This window comes from Balaenoptera borealis, assembly GCF_965194805.1.
Source record: "Balaenoptera borealis genome assembly, chromosome: 1".
Classification (NCBI taxonomy): Eukaryota; Metazoa; Chordata; class Mammalia; order Artiodactyla; family Balaenopteridae; genus Balaenoptera; species Balaenoptera borealis.
The window spans coordinates 182,180,709-182,187,707 of record NC_138860.1 but is presented as its reverse complement, the minus strand read 5'-3'; positions in this window follow the sequence as shown (position 1 = coordinate 182,187,707).

Here is a 6,999-nt window from a genome sequence, read left to right as displayed (position 1 = left end):
CTAAGAGGGAATGGTACCTCTGGAGCACCTGGGATTGGGGTGAGCCTTCCTCCTCCCTCCTGAGCCCCCCCACCTGTGGGTTTTCTGAGCTATGGCATTGTCCCTCTTGATGTCCTGCATTCCTTCCCCTATTACTGAACATCTGCAGGGGGCGAGGCTCTGGGCCAAATACTGAGGATGAGCAAGATGCACAAGTAGCAACTGGTGCTGGGAAAAAAAAAAAAAAAAAAAGTTGGGTATGGGGATAGAGTGACAAGGGTGAAGGAGGGTGTATTTGTTATCTACAGCTATGTAGCAAATGACCCTGAAACAGCAGCGTGAAACAACAGACACTTATTGTCTCACTTTTTCTGGGGGTTGGGAATCTAGGTGCAGCTTGGCTGGGTCTTCTGGCTCAGAGTCTCACAGGCCACAGTCAAGGTGTCACCCAAGGCTATGGTGTCATCTTAAGGCTCGACTGGAGCAGGATCCACTTCCAGTCTCACTCACATTGCTGTTGGCAGGATTCAGTTTCTCATGGGCTAGGGGACCGAGGGGCTCAGTTCCTCTCTGGCTATTGGCCAGGGTCTCCCTCAGTTCCTTGCCACGTGGGCCTCTCCACAGGGCAGCCCACAACATGGCAGCCAGCTTCCTGACTGTGGAAGTCACTGTCACCATAGAAGTCACCATCTTTGTAACCCTGTGTTAAAAGCGACATCCCACTCTTCTGCTGTATTCTGTTGGTTAGAAGCAAGTCGCTGGGTCTAGCCCACCCTTTAGAGAAAGGGATTACACAAGGGCATGGCAGGGGGTGGGGGTCCTCAGGGGGCCGTTCTAGAAGCTGCTTTCCACAGAAGGCTTCTTTGAGGAGACCTGAATGGACTGCAGGAGCAGGCCAAGCGGAAAGCTGAGGGAAGAACACCCCAGGCTGAGAGAACAGCACAGGTAAAGGCCCTGAGGTGGGAACAAGCTGGGAGAATCCAGGAACAGCAGGAAATTTAGCATGGCTGGAGCATCACAGAGAGGATGGAGTGGCAGGAATGAGGTCACAGAGGTGGGCAGGGACCAGATCGCTCAGGGCCACAGCCAGCATTAGGAATTTATTCCCCTTTGATGAGCAGCCGGTGGAGGGTTTGCACATGGAGGTGACATAATCTGACTTTTACGTTTTTAAAGGATTCCTCTCCTTGCTGTTTTTAGAATAGACAGTGTAGAAACAGTAAACCAGTTTGAAAGCATTTGAAACAACCCAGATGAGAGCACGGGGGCTTGGACCAGGGTGGTGGCCGTGGAGGTGGCCAGGGTAGTTGGATTCTGAACATGTTTTGAAAGATTGATAAGATTTCCTGGTCAATTAGATGTGGGCTTGAGAGGAAGAGAGGAATCCTGGGAACTCTTTGATTTGGGGCCTGAGCAACTGGGTGAATGAGATGAGGGTCTCCAGGGACAGAGCAGGGTTACCTCAAGCAGGTGTGGTCAGCATCAGTGGAGGGTCCAGGTGTTGTGAGGTGTGTGATGTGGTCTGGAGTTCAGAGAGACCTCGCTGAGAAAGAGCTGCAGAAACCAGTCCTGAAGGTTGAGGGGGAGTTCCCAGGACATAGGGTGGTGGTGAAGCCCAGGCAGGTCTCAAGGCTCCTGAGTGGCCTGAGGGATGGAGGAGGGGTCGGGTCAGTGTGGCTGGAGCCGAGGAGGCAACGGGCACAGTGACGGGAGATGCTGCCACAGAAGTGGGCTGGGGCCGGATCGCCAGGACAGGGGAGGGGTTTCGCATTTTCCCCAAGAGCATTGGGAGCCACAGAAGGGGTGTCGGGGCCTGTGATGACCACATGCTGCTTTAGCGAGATGGCCTGGCCGGCTTGGAGAATGGATTGTAAGGAGTAAGAGCAGGGCGAATCCAATTTTAAGGGTCTCCTTTAGGGACTTCCCTGGCGGTCCAATGGTTAGGGCTCCGCACTTCCAAGGCAGGGGGCGCAGGTTTGATCACTGGTCGGGGAACTAAGATCCCACATGCCGCATGGTGCGGCCAAAAAAAAAAAAAGAAAGGGTTCCCTTTAGAAAGAAGAATACAAAATTCATATGAAAGTGAACATTGATTGAGAATGAGAAAGAAAAGCAGGACGAGCTGCTGGAACCCTGGAGATTTGGGTCTTTCTTCTGACACCTCTGTGGGCAGTTTGCCAGGAACACTTAAAGAGAAATGTTTCCTGAGGGTAACCTAGCTGCCCCTCCCTCCTAGAACACTTCATAACTTCCAGAGACCCCAGTCCTCACAGGGGCCGTGCAAGTGAGAGGCCTGAGCATTTAAGTTTCATTAACTTCACAGTAAGCCCACCTCTGCGGAAGAGAGAAGTGGGGAGGCCGGCGAGGGGCCCCTGTGGCAGGGTCTAGGCCACATTACACTTCAGTAAGGAGGGGTCTCAGGGATGGGGGTCCTCACTGCCAGAGAGCAGTGAGGTGTTGGATAGATGCTGCCAGGGGTGGAGGCTCGCAGTGAAGCGGGAGCTCAAGGAGGGGCCTGGGGTCGGTGGGGGAATGGGGCCGGGCTTGGGGCAGGCTCAGGGACCCTCCCAAGTGAGTGATGCCAGGACTTCCTTTCCTCTGTTCACAGAAGGGGCTCTGACCTTCAAGGCCTGGGTCAAGGAAGGGCCTTTCCAGCCCACTGAGACTCACGCCCCCCTCATGGCCACCCCACATGTCCCGCCCCTCACCGTGAAGCTTGTGCGAGTGTGCTTAGTTGAGGGGGGGCCGTGGGAACCAGGGGGTCCGGCCAGAGCCAGCTCAGGACACTGGACCAGGAGGGGATTAAGAGCCAGACGTTGTTGTCACGGCCAGGTCTAGAGGCTGGGCCCTGCCTGGCCCAAGTGGACACAGGCTTGGGGCCTGAGAGTGGGGAACTCCATGTGGCTGTAACTGTGGCTTGGTTACTCCCTGCTTGGTTTTTGAACATTTCCCTACGCGCTTGGCCTGTTTAGTAAAAGGGCTTGGAGCTAGACTACATGGGCTTGAAAGAAGCTTCCTAACGGAGATGACCCTGAGCAAGTTACTCTCTCTGTGCCTCAGTTTCCCCACTTGTTGAGAGGACTGAACAGGATGATGGAGGTAGGGCACTTAGACTGGAGCCTGACTGTGGCCTCTAGTGCCCTCCCCATCGCCCCCTCCCCACAAGGGACTGCACCTCAGTCTCGGCCAAGCCCTTCTGATGTGAAGGGTCAATGAACACAGCTGAGTAAGAGGGACTGGGAAGGAGGCACTGGCTCAGGCGGCAGAAGCAGGAATGGATCTCAGCGAAGGAAGAGAATGAAGAGGTCTCCCGCCTCCCCGTTTTGTCCACCAGACTGCTCCCCAGGTAGAGAAAGAAGAAGCACATTTGCATTTTATTTGCAAAGAGCTGCATGAGGAATTATAAGCCTGAGCTACGTTTTTTTTTTTGCATTATTTTCCCCCAGGCTTCAGGACGACCTTGTAAGGAGTTGATTGTTCTTTTCTCTATCTTCCCGGAGAACACTCAAGGTTCAGAGAAATTAAGTGACTTGCTCAAGGTCACAGAGCTAATAAGTGGGGGAGCCAACATCCAAATTCAAGTGGGGGTCTGACTCCAAAACCCAGGCTTCTTAACGGCTCACTACCCTTTACTACTTCTCATGTGATTTGCATATGCAGCTACTTAAGACCCCCTACTCTTACTCCTGCATTTCATCAGAATTACTGAGACCCTACTATGTGGCAAGCACTGTGCTGGGTGCTGGAGACATGGAGAATAATAAGACACAGCCCTGCTCCCAGTTTGGTGGGTAAAGCATATTGGTTCAACCCAGCAGCCTTGAAATGAATCCATAGGATTGACATGAGTCCTGACACCTGGAGGAATCAGGGCAGGCTTCTCAAAAGTGGTGACAGTGGTGCAGAGTTTGGAGGAAGAGATGATCCAGACCCATGGAGTCTCACCAACATTCCTCATGACTTTGCTGTAAGCAACAGAAATAGTTTTAACTGGTTGAAGAAAAATCAAGCAAAAAGAGAATGCATTGGCTCCAGAGATCCAGAGGTAGGACTTCAAGCATGGCTGGATCCAGCAGCCTAAGTGATGTAATCAGTTATCTCTCCTTTTTTAAAAAAATAAATTTATTTATTTTATTTATTTATTTTTGGCTGCACGCAGGCTTTCTCTAGTTGCGGCGTGTGGACTTCTCATTGCAGTGGCTTCTCTCGTTGCAGAGCACAGGCTCTAGGTGCGCGGGCTTCAGTAGTTGTGGCTCGCAGGCTCAGTAGTTGTGGCTCGCGGGCTCTACAGAGCAGGATCAGTTGTTGTGGTGCACGGGCTTAGTTGCTCCGCAGCATGTGGGATCTTCCCGAACCAGGGCTGGAATCCGTGTCCCCTGCATTGGCAGGCGGATTCTTAACCACTGCGCCACCAGGGAAGCCCATTATAGATTTGGGTCTCCTTCTCTATCATCTTTGCCCTGCTATCCTCTGTCTTGGTCCAAGTGTTGGCATAAATGGTGCCAAGCTTGCATCCTGTCACGCTGGAAAAATACTGCCTCTTTCTACATAGCTCCAGCCAGGCATTGAGAGTGGGAGTGAGCTTTCCCAAAGAGGAATTGGGTGCTGTTACCAGAATCCGAGAAAGTGATGCTAACTGACGGGGACCATGGTGTCCCTTGGATTCTCCAGCGGAACCAAGTCTTCCTTACCTTCCGCACTTTTGTCCATCTCACTATAATATCCCCAAACCTCTGTCCTCTATATGATGGGAAGAGGAAAGCAACTCACCTGAACACCTACTAAGCACCAGGAATATTTATCCACATTCATGCCAACAAATCCTCACAAAGCCACAGGGAGGTACTGCTATCCCAGGTTCACAAGGGGAAACTGAGGCTCAGAGAGAAGTGACTTGCCCAAGGTGACAGGCTGGCATGTGACAGAGCTGCAGTCGCTCACAGATACTGATGTTACTCATATCTGTGCTTGCCCCCCTCCCCCTGCAGCCTGCCACTGCTACAGTTTGTGGGAGCCCCCACTTCCCTGCACTGCTGCACCCCTGCCCAGCCCCTAGCACAGTAGGTGCTCAGGAAACAAGTGTTGAACTGACCTGACTTCAAGCAAGCAGAGTTGACGATGGAGGGAGGGGTAGGAGCAGAACCAGGACAGGGAGGTCCAGGGGTGTTTCTGAGGCTGTTTGCCAAGCAGTAGACCCCCGACCCCAACCCGGGTGTATCATTTCATGCAGCTTCACACGTGGGCACCCCTAGGCTAGGGCTGACAGCTCTGCTCTGACCTGGCCCAGGCGGAGCCTGTCCAGGGGAAAGGCAATTGGACCAATGGATGCTTCCCCAACTTGGGGTCACCGGCTCCCTGGGGGCTGCAGCTCAGGGAGCCTCAGAGGAAAATCAGAGAGGGGAGGACACCTCCGTGCCACTCTCCCCAGGCCTGTCACTTTTCTTGGATCTAGCTGCAGAGCAAAGGGACCCTGTGAGCAGAGAGCTCTAGAAACCAGGTGAGAGTGATGTGGGAACAGCCAGCGCCACCACTGGTGAGGCACCAACTCTGGACCAGGCCCTGGTGCGCCCTTTCCCTGCCTCTGTCCCCAGCAGCTCTGCAAAGGGGAGCATTCGTGTCTTCATTTGAGGTCAATCAGTCCAGCTGCCCCATGTTACAGGTGAGGAAACAGAGCCTCCGAGAGGGAAGGAACTTGTGCAAGGTCACAGCCAGCACTAGAGCGCTAGGAGTTAAGCCTAAGTCTGACCTCAAAGCCCATGTTTTCCCTACTGCCTTCCTCTCCCTGGAATGCCCTCCCCTATTGCTTTCGTGGCTGGTTCCTCCTCATCTCCTCCCGGAGAGGCCTGCCCTAGCCCCACCCACACCCCTTATTCTGTCTCAGCCCCTTGCTCGTTCCTTTATAGCACACATCACCGCTGGTAATTATATTCATTTTTGTTGGGAGTTCCCTGGCGGTCCAGTGGTTAGGACTCAGCGCTTTCACTGCCAGGGCCTGGGGTGCAATCCCTGGTCGGGGAACTAAGATCCCGCAAGGCAGCCGAGGACACAGTAGGTGCCGTGTTCCCCAGCACACTGGACAGCAGCAAGTGTCCCCACTGCCCTGGATCTTGCCCCTCTCTCCCACCCCTTCCCTGCCACCCAGGGTCTCAGCTGCCACGACCCTAATAGACGATTGAGCCCCCTTGCTCAGGGGCTTGGCGGAAAGCTGCTCGAGCCTGGCAGGACAGGAGGAGGGGAGCAGGGCCTCTGAGCTGGCAGACAAAGGGCGTGTGTTCTCATCCAGTGCACTTCCTGGGTTTCCATTGCAGGAAGCCGGGCACCTGCTAAGGTGACACCGACACCAGGGCTGGTGCAGGAGTCCCTTGTCCGGGACGCTCCTCTCCACCCTGGAGCAGCGGCAGAGGTGGGACAAGCGACCAGGGGTGTTGGACAGCCGGTAAGTGGTGGCAGCTGGACCTCACGTACCCCTTGGACCTTCCCCCCTCCCAAGCCAGTCTTAGCCCAGAGCAGGTGTGGGGAGGCCTGGGTCCTAGGCGGAATCGCTGTGACCTTAGACAAGGCTCCAGCTCAACCCTTCGGTGCCTCATTGTCCCACCTGGAGATGCAGTAGGTGGCTCTGGGGTGTATCATGGAGGAGAGGGAGGGCAGCTCCATTTTTATTTGTTTTAAGTAAGCTTCTGGGTCACAGAGCACTTAAAAAGGGGGTTCTATGGCTGAAAGTGTCTGAAAACCCCTGCATCGCACTTCCTCCTTAGGGTCCTTCCTATGGCTGGCGTCCAGTGGTTCCCTCCTTCCTCCTGGGGGAAGGCATAGGGATCTTGCTCTGAGCAGTGCTGCAAAGGGAAGTGACCTTGCCAAGCTGGAGAATGAGCCTGAGCTGGGGCTCAGGCAGCCTTGAGTGTGAGTCTCCCTCTGCCAAAAAGCAAAGGAGTCACCTCTCTTCCCGTCTTGAAGGGTGGCAGTTGCACCAGCCCCTGGGACGGCAGGGCAACGTGTGTGCCCGGGGGCACCCGCTGGTCT